This window comes from Moschus berezovskii, chromosome 14 (genome assembly GCF_049115385.1).
Source record: "Moschus berezovskii isolate FMDL1 chromosome 14, NW_MosBer_1.0, whole genome shotgun sequence".
NCBI classification, from domain to species: Eukaryota; Metazoa; Chordata; class Mammalia; order Artiodactyla; family Moschidae; genus Moschus; species Moschus berezovskii.
This window is the reverse complement of record NC_142473.1, coordinates 45429704-45445884: the sequence shown is the minus strand read 5'-3', so window position 1 is coordinate 45445884 and position 16181 is coordinate 45429704. Positions and strand designations below refer to the sequence as shown.

At 40.2% G+C, this 16181-nt stretch overlaps 1 non-coding gene across 1 annotated transcript; it reads left to right on the top strand.

The window, feature by feature from the left end:
- The first annotated feature begins 13555 nt into the window (after positions 1-13555).
- LOC129554967 (U6 spliceosomal RNA) lies at positions 13556-13659 on the top strand. Its single transcript, XR_008685689.2, has one exon. It is a non-coding gene; the product is annotated as a U6 spliceosomal RNA (small nuclear RNA).
- Positions 13660-16181: the final 2522 nt, after the last annotated feature.

Sequence of the window (16181 nt, the reverse complement as noted above, 5' to 3'; positions counted from 1 at the left end):
CCCCTGGGGATGTGTAAAGATGAGGAAATCCATATGCTGCTTCCACTGAAGTACTAGGTAGCTTCTGTCATGACTTCAAGCTCTTTCCAATAAGTATATGGTGTTTTAATCAAATCTTTCCTATGTAATGTTTTAAAAACTTGGCCCCATTTTAAGGTGAGATTTATGTAACGTAAAGTTAACCATTTGAACGTGAACAAATTAGTGGCATTTAGTACATGCATGATGTTGTATAACCATCACCTCCATCCAATTCCAAAACATTTTCATCACCCCAACAGGAAGCCCCAGGCCTATAAAACAGTTGCTCCCCATCCCCACTCCTCCCAGCCCCAGACAATCACCAATCTACATATGTCTCTATGGATTTACTGTTTTTAGCTATTTCATAAAAATGGAGTCATGCAATATGTGACCTTTGGGGTCTGACTTCTTATACTTGGTATAAGAACGTTTTCAAGGTTTTTCCACATTGCAGCATGTATCAATACTTCATTCTTTTGTCTATTGTGAATAGGCCTTCTATGAATGTATGTGAACAAGTATTGGACTTCTAAATACTATTAATGAAATTATATTTTAGGCTAAATATTTATATTCACCATCTCAAGGCTTCCATCTGGGGCTCCCCGCATTCAGGAGCAAATCTTTCTGTGCTCCAAACCACAATGAAATCCTAGCAAGTTAGGAGGATGAAAGAGTTCAGAAATAGTCAGCCAGGACAGACCTCAGGTTGTAGGGGAATTTCAGAAGCAAATTAGTGGGAGAAATGGGGGACATGACAGAAAAGGAGTAATTACTTCTGCACATCCCCGGGAATATCACTTAATTAAGCAAAACAATGTCAATAGAATAAGGCACATCCTACCTTTTCATGCTACGCATTATTTATACCTGAGAGTTGGATCTATTTGTGTCTCTCTAGCATCTCATAGAGTCGGACATGACTGTAGCGACTTAGCAGCAGCAGCAGCAGCAGCAGCGGCATCTCATTGGGGCTTCCCTGATGGCTCAGATGAATAAAAATCTGCCTGCAAGGCAGGAGACTTGGGTTTAATACCTGGGTTGGTAAGATCCCCTGGAGGAGGAAATGGCAACCCACTTCAGTATCCTTGCCTGGAGAAGCCCACGGACAGAGGAGCCTGATGGGCTATAGTCCATAGGTTACAAAGAGTCAGACTTGATTGAGTGGCTAATACACACACACACACACACACACACACACAACATCTCATGGTGCAGCTCTGACTAGGCCCCCAGACATATTCAAGGACTGAACACTACACTGCTCAACTGACCACTGGCTCCCAGATATCTAGGACTCATCAACCAGCTTCTCCAATCCCAGAAAATGAATGTGTCCAAGCAAAAGTGTGAACAGGACATCATCCCAAATTCAGTGATCCATCCCCACTGGCCACAGTGGGCAGTACAAATTATGGAAAATAGCTCAAAGGGACTATGAACAAAGTTAGTGGAGGTGATGGAATTCCAGCTGAGCTATTTCAAATCCTAAAAGATGATGCTATTAAAGTGCTGCATTCAGTATGCCAGCAAATTTGGAAAACTCTGCAGTGACCACAGGACTGGTAAAAATCAGTTTTTATTCCAATCCCAAAGGACAGTGCCAAAGAATGTTCAAACTACCACACAATTGCACTCATTTCACATACTAACAAAATAAAGCTCAAAATTCTCCAATCTAGGCTTCAACAGTATGTGAACCGAGAACTTCCAGATGTTCAAGCTGGGTTTAGAAAAGGCAGGGCAAGCAGAGATCAAAATGCCAACATCAACTGGATCATAGAAAAAGCAAGAGAGTTCCAGAAAAACATCTATTTCTGCTCTATTGACTACACTAAAGCCTCTGACTATGTGGATTACAACAAACTGTGGAAAATTCTTAAAGAGATGGGAATACCAAACCACCTGACCTGCCTCTTGAGAAATCTGTATGAAGGTTAAGAAGCAACAGTTAGAACCAGACATGGAACAATGGACTGGTTCCAGATTGGGAAAGGAGTATGTCATGGCTATATATTGTCACCCTGCTTATTTAACTTATATGCAGAGTACATCATGTGAAATGCCAGGCTGGATGAAGCACAAGCTGGAATCAAGATTGCTGGGAGAAATATCAATAACCTCAGATATGAAGATGACACCACTCTTACAGTGGAAAGTGCAAAGGAACTAAAGAGATTCTTGATGAAAGTGAAAGAGAGTGAAAAAGTTGGCTTAAAACTCAACATTCAAAAAATGAAGATCATGGCATCTGGCTCCATCACTTCATGGCAAATAGATGGGGAAACAATGGACACAGTGACAGACTTTATTTTCTTGGGCTCAAAAATCATTGCAGATGGTGACTGCAGCCATGAAATTAAAAGCCACTTGCTCCTTGGAAGAAAAGCTATGACCAGCCTAGACAGCATATTAAAAAGCCAAGACATTGCTTTGCCTACAAAGGTCCATCTAGTCAAAGCTATGGTTTTTCCAGTAGTCATGTATGGATGTGAGAGTTGGACCATAAAGAAAGCTGAGCACAGAAGAACTGATGCTTTTGAATTGTGGTATTGAAGGAGACTCTTGAGAGTCCCTTGGAGATCTCTCCAGTTTCCTGAATATTCTTTGGAAGGACTGTTGTTGCAGCTGAAACTCCAATACTTTGGCCACTTGGTGCAAGAACTGACTCATTGGAAAAGACCCTGATGCTGGGAAACATCTGAACTCTCAGCTGATAGGACCCTGTCAAGGAAGTTGGCCAAAATGAATGCTGTGAGGTCAGGGCTTTATAATATGCTGGTTATTGTCAGAGTGTTGCAATATTATAATACATGTTTGATGCTATCATGGGAGGTACAGTGGGGAGATTGGGTTGCCACATTACAATCTTAGCCTTACAGCATGGTGGTGTGCCATGCAGCTCCCCATCATAACCTCACATTGTGGGGTTGTGTTGGTGCCAAGTCCATTCTGTAGTGTGATGTGCGGTGTGTCACAGTGTTGCAATGGCAGCTGGCCAGGATGTCACAGGTCACGGTGACTTCTGTTGTGCTCTGGCTTTGTGATCTTATAAGAAGTGGAGATGCCTAAAACTGCCTTTCTCACTAGAGGGATTCCCAACTGGTTTGAGGTACATGAAATCTTTTCATTTCAGTGCCCGAGACACTGTTGGCTACCTTGTTCTGGTCCATGTCCTCCCAGAACCCCAGAGGAGGCTCCAAACATGCCACGCATGTTTCTCCTGAAGTGTAAGAGCACGCAGTGATGGTTACCCCGGAGGCTGAAGATCTACGATCTGGGCTTCACCTCAGGGGTCCGCCGGGTGCTTCTTGAAGCTTGCCACGTGAGAGGCAGCTGTCAGTCTGTGGTGAAGGATGCGGGCTGGGAGCAGAGGCACAGAGAATTAACGTTTGCCTGGCAAGAGCAAGAAGTGGCTCCAAACTCACCAATGGCAGCAGTCAGGAGTCCAGTTTCTGCCTTTGTGAGTGAGGCCCATGGCCCACCGCCACTACTGCAAAGAGGCACCCACCCTCTAGGTGGACATTTCCCAAAATACCCGTGTCCTCCCCACATTTTGTCAAGAAAAGCATAAAACTGTGTTGTTGTCTTTCAGTTGCTAAGTCACGTTCAGCTCTTCTGGGACCCCATGGATGGTAGCCCACCAGGCTCCTCTGTCCATGGAATTTTCCAGGCAAGAACACTGGAGTGGGTTGCCATTTCCTCCTCCAGGGGATCTTCCTGACCCAGGGATCAAACCCAGGTCTCCTAGATCGCAGGCAGACTCTTTAGCATCTGAGTCATCAGGAAAGCCCCTATGAAACCATATGAAAGTGTAGTTCAGAGCTTAAAACATTTCTGTTCCAGCTCCAGAAAAGAAGACATTGGCTCACTTCCCTCAGCCTCAGGCCACAGATGCTGGGAGAGTCCAGGTGAGACAAGACAGCTGATGCCCATCACTCACAGTAGTCACGTTCTGTAAAGCTGTTGTGGACACAAAGCCAGTGGTGATAGGGGAAATCAGGATTGGGCTCCTGTGAGCCTCTGGTCACAACATTTTCACCAACTGATCAATACATAACCTTGTTTTCTGTATGTACCTGTGTAAAGACACCTTTTTTAATGTTTATCGTTGACTCGTTAACATTGAATCACAGCCAAAGCGATATAACTCATGCCTGAATGAAGCTTATCCATGTACATGTACATGTTTTCTCTGAAAGGATCATCACAGCTTTCCTGTGCTTAGGAGCATTCGACAGCACTTCAGCTCTAGGCTTGAGGTGCATTTTAGACAGTGAAGTTGCCAACAAAAATGCAAAAGAAAATGTAGTACTTAAAAGACCACAAAAAGAACACTTGTCTACAGTCTGAAAGGTGAAACAAGAAGGCAGGGCATCACCTATTTGGCCTCACCCAGGAATATGCCCATTGGAGATTTAAACTTTTTACCATTCTGCACATGTTCACAAATGACCATGAAAGCACCGTAGGTATTGATGGTGGAATTACAAGTGAATTTTAGAAAGTAAAGTCAAATTTGCAAAAACAGAACCTGCAGATAGTGAGGATGGACTATAATTAGAAGGAACATATCTAGAGATTTATAGGGCACAAGGAATCATCCTAAAGTGCTTTACATATATTGACTCATTTAATCCCACCAGCAACAATATGAAGCAGCTACTACTATTGTCCCCATTTCTACAGTTCAGCCGATAGAGACAAAGAAAAAAGAAGTAAGGTAACTTGGTAAATGTCCCACAACCAAGAGTTGACAAAGACAGGATGTGAACCCAGATATCTTCCTCTGGAACCCCCGTGCTTAATCCATATTGCCTCTGGGTAGCATTCTCCATCAGTGGCCTTAGTTTCTCCAGGGAACCTCTCGGAAGTCAAAGACTGGAACCCCCTACCTTTCTAGCAGAGCAAATCTGGCTCCTACTTTCTCACCCAGATCAGCTGAAGCCTTCCAGACGCTTCCACTTGCCTGACCCGTATGTCATTTGGTGATTTCCACCAAAGCTGGCCTTGCCATTGTTGACACATTCACCTTGGTTGTCCTGCCTGATTGGAGAGGAGCCTCTCTTCCTGCCACTGGACTATTGAGTTGACACTTTCTTCAAAGTTTTCCTTTTTTTGAGGGAGTGGGGGGAAACGAACAGTGCTACATTATATCCTCAGGACATTAAATTCCCTGAAGATATAATTTAATGACATCCTTAAGCCATTAAATCTAGGCATGTGATGCCCTCCCCATGACTCAACAAGAGTTTAGGTACCCATTGAGAGTTATTTCCTAAATGAGAGTAATCCCCTGATTTTCTGAGTTCCTTTCTACTCTGGTGTATGTACACAAATAGGTATGGTAGAGTTTCTACCAGTGCTTTTGAAGTCTGGGAGACTCAGGTGACTGTGGAAAAGTTACAAACCTCTCTATGTCTCATTTCAACACGGTCAAGTAGAGGTGATACTATCTGCCTAGTGACAAAAGTGATAAAGTAGGGGTGCTAATGGTACCTGCCTTATCAGATGGCTGAGAGACTTAATTGAGAAAATTCATGTTAAAAGCCTTCACACAACACCTGGTACCAAGAAGAACTCAACAAGAAGCTTATTATTTTTCTTCTCACTTTTTTTTCACATGTATTAATTTTAGTGTTCTGGACTTGCTACCATCAAGTCTAAAGGAGTTCTGCAGTTTTTCACAAGAGTTGTAACATTTCAAAAATCAAACAGAACCCTTGGTGATCTGTACATATTGCCTAAGCTCCCAGGTGGGCATACAATTGGATATCTTTACCCCCACCTCCACCACAAAATTTCCAGAGACAGTAAGGGATTTCTAGGAAGGTAGTAACAGTGGTATTATAATTTTTAAATCTTTTTGAATCACTCTACACAACAGACACAGAGCCTAAGCAAAATCAAAGTTCTGCAGACAGCACAGCAAAACAAAGATTCACACCAGCTCCAAAATATGAACTTTGCAGGAAAACCACACATACCACCAAGACCATATGGCATCAGTGAGCGTGCAGGGGGAAGCAAAGGAGAGAGAAAGGGGAACCTGAGATTCGGAGAGGCCAAAACTGTCAACAGATACTCCCAGGGGAAGGGGAACACGATCTAGGGGAACAGCCGTAACAGCAGGTGTCTTACAGGCTTCAGGTTAGGAGCATGAGATCGGAGAACACTAGAGCAGTCTGGGTTCTATGAACTTTTAGAATTAACAAGGGCTCCTTTCCCAGACAATGGCCAATACTGAGTAGAAATTACTAGGAGTAGAATCTAATTTGTCTAGGACAATGCATTAAGGAAAAAGGAAAGAAAAGTTCCTTTTAAAACTGGAGGACTGTAACTGAGCCAACAGGTGCTGGAATATATAAGGTCACATATTTGAACACTTGGAAATAACAACAGCATAGTGAACTTAACAGCTGTGAAGCTAGGGAAAGGATCCTGGACCACCCTCCCCTCCAAAGTGAATAGGAGAACTCATGCCTTTTAAGCATGAATAACAAAAAAGGATTGTGTTTGAATCCCACACAAATTTATTTTAAGATAAAAAGAGAATAGTGAGCAAAATAATGTCCCCACAGACAATAAAGTGTGCCAGAAATAAAGATTAAAACTGTAGAAAAGAAAACAAAGAAAACCCCAGGCACAGATGGCTGCCCTGGTGAATTCTATCAAAACATTTAAAAGAAATAATGCCAATCTTACAAAACGCTTTTAGAAAAACAGAGGAGGGCGGAACTCTTCCAAACTAATTTTATGAGATCAGAATAATTTTGGTACCAAAACCTTTGGAAGACACTAGACATTACAGATCAGCATCTCCTATGAATACAAAACACTTGAAAATATTGCAACGAAGATACAACAGTATGTAAGAAGAATAAAACTTCATGACCAGCTAGTGTTTATCTCAGGAATGCAAGGTTGGCTTAACTTTTCAAAAGCAATCAATGCAACAGAACAAAAAGGAGGAAAAAAATTTATATGATCATTTTAGTTAATGCAGAAAAATCCTTTCACAGAATTCAATACTTATTTGTGACTAAAGGACAAAAGATTTTCCTCAGCAAACTAGGAAAAGAACAGGAATTCCTCAGTCTTTGCGTATCAGTCCTCTGAGAAGCAGACATTAAGATAGGATTAGACATGCAAGAGATTTATTAGAGGAAATGCTCATGAGAGGAAATGAAAAAGGCCTGGAAGAAGATGAGAGACTTGTCAGATCATGATATGAATCTGAGCTCAGGTGAAGAAGAAAGGAAGAAGGCAGATGGTGAGAAGCATCTGAAACTCCAGTGCAGCTTTTAAAGACAGGCAAAGCCATCTTGGAATCTTCAAGTTAACACCTCCCACCAGAAGAACCCACATCTCCGAGGCACTGGCGGGGAGAAGACTTTGGGAAATGTGGCATCTGCACAAAGTGATGGGTTTCAGAATGCAGCTGCTGGGCCTGTCAATCTTTAACCTGGGAATCTGAAAGGCACACTTTCATAGCCACTGAGGATGTTATAGGATAACTATGAGAAATCTAAAACTGATCTATGCTTATTGGCAAACATGGAACACTTTTCCTGTAAGATCAGTAAAAAGTCAGCAATGTCTACTGCAATAAGGGAAGTCAGCAACATTTCAGAATGTGTGGTCGATATATGAACTAACTGCATTTCTATACACTAATCACAAACTGTTAAAAAATTTAAATATCACATAATAGCACCCCAAAACCAGGCAATATGTAGAGGTAAATTTAACAAAATATGTGCAAGCCCTGTACACTGAAAACTACAAAATTATCTCTAGGAAATTAAAGACTAAGATATATGGAGAGAGAAAACATGCTCTTGGATTGTAAGGCTCAGTTTTGTTAAGATATCAATTATCTTAAAATTGATATATAGATACAATATAATCCTTTTATGAGCTGAATTGTGTCCCATTCAAAATGCATATGTTGAAGCCCTAATCACCTCAGAAGGTGACAATATCTAAAGACAGGGCCTTCAGAGCGGTGACTAGATTAAAATAAAGTCCTCAGCGTGAGCCCTAATCCAATCTGACTGATGTACTAATACAAAGAGAAAATGTGGACACATAAAGCGACACCAGGGTTGCACTTCCACAGAGGAAAGACCATACAAAGACACAGTATGAAGATGGTCATCTGCAATCTAAGGAGACAGTAAACCTGCTGAAGCTTTGATCTTGGATTTTCAGCCTGCAGAACAGTGAGAATATAAATTTCTATAATTTAAGCCACCCAGTTTGTGGTATTCTGTTATGGCAGCCCTATCTAACTAACACAAATCCCCCACCACAAAAATCTCAGAAAGCTTTCCTGTAGAAATTGACAGACTAACTCTAAAATGGAAATGCAAATGCAAACCACAACAGTCTTATTAGGTTTATTTTTTTAAGTCACAGGACTTTCATTGCCTGGTTTGAAAATATTTAAAGTGATCAAGTGGTGTAGTACTGGTATCAGGATACAGATCAATGAAACAGACTAGAGAAAATAGAAACAGACCCACACATAGATAGACAATTGATCTTTAACAAAGACACTAAGCCAGTTCATTGGGGAAAGAAAAGCCCTTGCAAGGAATAAAACAACTGGATATGTTTGCTAAAAAAACAAACACCTCCACCACATACAATAATTCATTCAAAATGAAAAATAGACTTAAACGGAAATATTAAAGCAACAAAACTGGAAGACAACATAGGAGAATATTCTTATTACTTTGGGGTAAGGAAAATTTTTCTAGAGAGGACATAAAATGCATTACATATAAAAGAAAAACTAAATAAGTCTTAACCAACATTAATAACATGTACTCTTCAAAAGATAGAATTAAGGAAAAGAAAAAGTAAATCACAGACTGAGAGAAAATATTTGCAAAGCATATCTCTGACAAACTGTCTCAAAAATATATAAAGGTTACCTATAAATCAAACATAAAAAGACTAAGAACTCAATAATAAGGGCAAATGCTTAAAAAATTACTTCACAAAAGAAGATATATAAATGGCTAATAAGCACATGGAAAGACCCTCAACATTAGTCATCAAAGAAATTAAAATTAAAACCATAATGAGATATCACTCCACACCCACTCAGTTCAGTTCAGTTCAGTCGCTCAGTCGTGTCCGACTCTCCGCAACCCCATGAATCACAGCACGCCAGGCCTCCCTGTCCATCACCAACTCCCGGAGTTCACTCAAACTCATGTCCACAGAGTCTGTGATGCCATCCAGCCATCTCATTCTCGGTCGTCCCCTTCTCCTCCCGCCCCCAACCCTTCCCAGCATCAGAGTCTTTTCCAGTGAGTCAACTCGTCGCATGAGGTGGCCAAAGTATTGAGAACGGCTAAATAAATTTTAAAAGATTGTTAGCACTGTCTAAGAGGATTCAGAGCACCTGGAACATTCATATGTTGATGGATGGCTAATGGTGCAACCCTCTGGAAAAATAATTGCCTGTTTCCTTTATTTAAAAAGTTTTCTCTTTTTCGTTTCTTCCCTTGAGGTATAATAGACATAACATTATACTACTTTCTAGTGTACAACATAAAGACTTGGTGTTTGTGTGTATTGCTAAGTGATCACCACAATAAATCTGGCTAACATCTGTCACCTTGGCTATAATTTTTTTTCTTATGATGAGAACTTTTAAGGTGTGCTCTCTTAGCAACTTTCAAATAAACAATACAATGCTGTTAACTATGGGCACCATGCAAATATCTTTTTGATTAATGTTTTCATTTCCTTAGGTTAAATACTCAGAAACAAAATTGTCTGTTTTTTATACAGTTTAGCAGACACTTACCCTATGAGCCAACTATTCTACTTTTAGGTATTCATCCAAGAAAAGTGAAACCACGTGTCCACAAAAAGACTCATGCAAAAATATTTATAGTAGCTTTTCTTTATAGCCCCAAGCTGGTCAAACCAAAATCACCAACAAACGGATACAAAAACTATGGTAAAATTAACATGGAATGCTACTCAGGAACTTTTAAACAATGTATTATGAGTATACTCAAGAACATGTATGAGTCTCAAATATATATTAAGAACAAAAAGTCAGGCACAAAACAGGACAAACTGTATAATCCCATTTGTGTGATGTTTGAGAACTTGCAAAACTAAACAATAGAGATAAATATTAGAACACTTACCTCTGGGATAGGGTAGGAAGTTATCTGGAATGGAGGAATGGATAAAGAAGATGTGGTATGTGTATTCAATAGAATATTAATCAGTCATTGAAAAGAATGAAATAATGTCATAGGCAGGAACACAGATGAACCTAGCGATTATCATACTAACTCAAGTAAGCCAGAAAGAGAAAGACAAATACCAGATGATATCACTTTTATGTGGAATTGAAAATATGATACAGATGAACTTATTTACAAAACAGAAACAGACAGATATAAAGAACAGATCCGTGGTTGGGAAGGGGGAAGGGTGAGGGAGGGATGGAGTGACAGTTTGAGGTTGGTAGGTGCAAACTATTATATATAGAACAGATGAACAACAAGGTCCTACTGTATAGCACAGGGAACCATATTCAATATTCTGTAATAAACCATGATGGAAAAGAAAAAAAAAGATATGAGTTAGAAATAGAAAACATAGGACTAATAAATACATTCAAAAGTCAATTATTTGAAAAAAAGGACACAATAAAAGAGTCCATTAGCTTATATAATTGTGGGGAAAAAAGCGGGGTAAGGGGGTGTACTATATACACAAAATAAAAAGGAGTGTACTATATACACAAAATAAAAAGGAGTGTACTATATACACAAAATAACCATCAAAACTGCATGCTTTTTTTAATGATAAGAATCTACTTTGTACAGTTCTTTGCAAATAAATTTGGAATAATAAAGCAGATAATTTTCTAGACAAATACAACTTATCAAAATCAACCTCACTGGAGACAGAAAGTCTAAATGTATAAAATACCACAGAGGAAAAAGAAAAAGTATAAAAAAAAGACCTTTCCCACGAAAATGTACCAGGTCTGGATTGTTTCTCAGGGAAATTCTTTTTCTAAAAGTTATTTTATGAAGTGAATATAACTTCAATCTGAAAAGACTGCATTAACAAAAGGAAACTATAGACAGCAGTCACTTCTAAATATCAATAAAAATATTAAATTATTAGTAAATAGAATCCAACAGCACATTAAAATATTCATCATGACCAAACAGAGTGGATTCAATATTCTAAAATCCATCAGTATTACTCATCGTATTACTAGACCTAAGAATTATATAAGTATACATCTAGATAACACAGGGCTTCCCAGGTGGTGCTACCACTGTCTTCCCGGTGGTAAAGAATCTGCCTGCCAATGCAGGAGGCAGGAAACAAGTGTTCAATCCCTGGGTCAGGAAGATCCCCTGGAGGAGGAAATGAAAACCGACTCCAATATTCTCACCTGGAAAATTCTATGGACAGAGGAGCCTGGTGGGCTACAGTTGATGGAGTAGCAAAGAGTTGGACATGCCTTGCTTGACTGAGCACTTGAGAGAGAAATAACCCAAAAGAACCCATAGAAAATTACTACAAACAAAAAAACTTTGTAAAATAGGTTATAGAATCAATCTACAAAAATGAAGTTTTCATATATTCAAATAAAAACCATTTGATATTGGAAAAGAAAACCCCTTTGTGAAAGCCAAAAAACGTTAAATACCATACCATAAACTTAACAAGAAATGTCCAAATCCTCTATGAAGAAAAACTATGGGGAGAATGGAATTGTAGCATGTATATTATCATAAGTGACCAGTCCAGGTTCGACGCATAAATTTTCCTCTGTTCATTTCTTTGCATTTGTGCTTTTTTAATAAAATTCTTTTTTAGAAATAAAAAAAAAAAAGAAAGAAAGAAAAATCATGCAAAAAGACACAAAAATAACCTTGCATAAATAGAAAGACATACCATATTCTTGGATAGGAAGACTTAATATCAAAAGATTTCAGGTCTCCCCAAAACTGATTCACAAGATTTAATTTAATATAATTCTGAAATATAATCCAATAAAATATGACTAAATTTCTTTCTGGAGTTAGGTGAGTTTATTATAAAATTCATTTGAAAGAACAGATAAGCAAAAATAGTGAAGAGGGAAAATCCTGAAAATAATCTTTAAAAAAAAAAGAGAAAAAAAGAGAGAAAGAGAAGAAAGGACAGCCTTGTCAGATTTTAAAACATAGAATCTCTAATCAAAAGTGTGTGGTGGAGTGTGAGGACTTTTCCATTCACTGGAAAGTTCTTGATGCTGGGAAAGATTGAAGGCAGGAGGAGAAGGGAGTGATAGAGGATGAGATGGTTGGATGGCATCATTGATGAGTCTGAGCAAAGCCCAGGATACAGTAAAGGACAAGGAAGCCTGGCATGCTGCAGTCCATGGGGTTGCCAAGAGTCGGACACAACTTAGTGACTAAACAACAAGGGAGAAAGGAGCAAGGTAGGTGACAGCACTGTGGTGCAGTCCTATCTGGAAAGTAGAATATGATCTCTTCAACAAGCTAAGTGCAAGGGAATGAAAACAGGGCAGGGAAATCTATAAACTGAAGAGAAGAAAAGAAATATCAACCCCTTGTAATTTGCGAATCACATTTAGATCCTGATCTAACTGGAAAAATAAAAGTTTGTGGAAATGTGAGCACTAACTGGATATTTGATCATACTAAAAACTTTCTAATTTTTTCCTTGTAATAGTGATGTTAAGATTGTTCTTTTTTTTTTAAGTTCTATTCTTTTAGAAAGACATATGCAAATATTTACAGGTGAAATGAAATGATTTGGGGCAACATTTAATGTTTCAAATATTCTGGCAAGGAGAGTGGCCGTGAGTTTCCTATGTGACTGGGTGACAGAAACATGAACATTGCCTGTAGCATCATTTCCAATTTTGTAAACTTTTTGATTTATACCAAAGACTTTTAAATGTAAGAAGCTCACAGAATGGGTAATCATTATATTTCAGTGAAGGTAGGCCATTTGAAAGGAGAGAACAGAGCAGGAAAATCCATTAAGTGCATGTAACTCACCCAAAATACATCTCTCGTGCTCCCTTTTACTGGAGCTGGATTACCCGTGAAACAAACGCTCCATGTAGAGTGTGGCATGCCAACAAAACTCTCCATCTGGAGAGGCTGCCAAGCCTTGACACAGGACACTGGCAGCCCAGGTCTCCTTCCCAGGCTAAAACAGCCTTTTCTAAAAGCTGATCTAAGGCATTCTGCCAATCCACAGTCAGTTGGTAGGCATCCTGCTGGCATGTCCAATAACATGTCTCAGACACTCAGGTAGCTCAGTCACCTCTTCTGCAAAGAAGTCTTCTCTGACCTGTCTTATCTGAGACTCTCCTTCTCTAGATTTTAATAGGGACTTTTTCACCAAAAATTTCCTGTCTGTACTACCTACGTTGCTGCTGTTTATTCGGGTCTATCAAATCACACACACACACACACACACACACAGTAGTGTCTTATAAGAATAAGCACCAGTGTCACTTAGCAGCACGGAGACTAAAATTGAAACAGTACAGACAGGATTAACATGACCCATATGCAATGATGACATGCAAATCATGAAGCATTCTCTATTTCAGAAAAAGTTGAAAGAATAGGCACCATCTACCTATCACCTCCTGTGTTAGGCATTACTCAGCCCTTTGCACTCAAACCTCACCAGGACCCTGAGAAAATTATCCTGTTTTAAGATGAGGAAAATGGAGACAGAAACTTTAAGTAACTTAACCAAAGCCACAGAGTTTATAAATGGCAGAGCTGGGATTTAAATCCAGGTCTATCTGCTTACAAAGAATGTTTATTTAACCACCGTGCTGAATTGCCTCCTTTAGCAGCAAGGTGGCTATTCAATCAGTGATTGCCGAGAGATACATGGATCTAGCTGAGAAATTCAAGTATGCTGTCCCCATGTCTCCCCTTTCAAATCTTCATTATATCCCAATGCCAGGACATCCTCTCTACTCCGTCTAATGATAGAGGGGCAGAAGGATGCAGTCCACTGGGCCTGGAGGAATATAAACACATCTGGAAGGAGGCCACTGCTGAGCAAACCAAACTCCTCCCTGAGTGCGGACAGGAGGGGGTGTCTATAAATAATCATAAGAGTGTGAGAGATTCTTTCCCCTGGGGCTCCCTTTGCAAAAGGTTGATGGTAATTGATGAGGCTACAGGGACATGCCAGTCCTTCTGCTCTTAGAACCAGGTATGGTTATTTACAGAAATGTCATTTTCCCAGCCCTCCCTCCCCATCTCTGCCAGAGGCCTAGAGATCAGCAAATATCAATTTATTGCTGCCCTGGGGCACACAGCAATGAGCCACCTGTACACACTACTGCCTATAAACCATGCTCAGGCTCCAGGTCTGGCTGAGAGCTGCTTCCTCTTTGGAAACTTAGTGAGAAAGAGAGAGAGAAGTCACGGATTTCTCCTTCCCAGGAAAAAGGAGGTCAGGAAACCTCACTTGAACCCATATCACAAGCCACCAAATCAATAAAATCTGGAGTTCCCACACTGCCCAGCTCATAGCAGAAGAAATAAATAGACTGCTGGACCAGAAGTCAGAAGCGTGGATACAGACCAATCAATGCCTGACTTCTAGCTCCTACATCTGTAAAATGGAGGTGAGTCTTTGATCACATACCAGATACAAAGGTTTTTGGAAAGAATCAATTAAGTGATCCTGTTAAACAGTTTGTACTGTGTGAGAGATCATCATGATAATCATTATCACAATGTGGTCCTTTGTGTCACTGTTGCAAGTGGCTAAGACAGATCTCAGAAAATACCTTAAAACAGTACTACCAGTACTCTCATGGCCTTGCTGGTTAGTGACCAGCCCAAATTGCCATAAAAGACATACAAACCAAACATACGAATAGAATCTGGGGAATAAACAACAATTTGCCTGTGCATAGACTAGATTTGAGGATTCTTTCTCATGGACTATCAAAGGACATTGTGTGGAATGGGAGGTTGAGTTTTGAAACCATCCAAAAGGAAAACTTCATTTTAACAGTATCCCTTTCCACTTTAAATAGAAAAATATGTCAAAGAAAGAAACTCTGTAGGTCTTCCACTGTGCACTACAGCAAATTCAACAATCCCATCTGCTGCACCAGGAAGCCATGGTATCACCGAGTTCTCCAAGGATAGAATGGTGCCCAAGTCTGGCTTACTGGAAGAAGATGCTCATCGTGGAGCCCATGACTCTTTGGGGTAGAACCCTGACCCCAGGATGGAAAATAGAGGATCTTATGTCAACCAGTAGTCCTTATCACCAGAGTCAGGTTACTGAATGCTCTGTCCTTGGTGCTGGGCTAAAGAAGTAAAGCCATTTTTGTTGCTACTCCTATGTTGTTCCTTCCTACTCCCTCCCTCCACACTGTCTCAATATCTTAACTTCTCTCCATCCCCAAGCCACTGACCAAGTTTAAACATCTTCTTTTTTCTGAACCAGGACAATAGCTTCCTAACTGCTCTCATTCATCCATCGAATATCCATTGAGTACTAGTCATGTGATAGGCACTGTTCTAGACCCTAGGGAAAAGTAATGAACTAAAGAAACAAAACATCTGGCTCTCAGGGAGCCTTCTTATGAACCCCATCATCTAGTGTCACAATTTTAAAGCCCATCCTCCATTAGCCAACAGAGAAATCTTTCTGAATCACAGATCTCATCATGGCCCTCCCAGGCTGGCAACCCTTCCCTTGTTCCTGATGCCTAAGGTTGAGGTTCAAGCTTCATGGCCCAAAAGACCCTTCCAAACTTAGGCCCACCAAATCATGCAGCCTCATCTTCACCTTTTCTCTACCCCAGCACCTCTTCTATGGTGAAAACAGCTTGCAACAAACAATAGCAAGCACTGTAGGTGTACTTGAACCTTGAGGGCAGAGAGTCAGCAGGTATGCTCAGCTGCCATCCTCCAGCATCCTGAAGAGAAGCATTTTCAGGCTGTAGCAAGGCTTTGTATACGTGGGTCATCAGATGGCTCTGCCCCTTGTTGTTCTCTGTTTGTAAGGAGTAAATGTGAAAGTGGCTTTGCCTCAGGAAAAGGAGAAGCGATAAGCATTTGGGGTTCAGGTACAGAGAAACGCGGGCT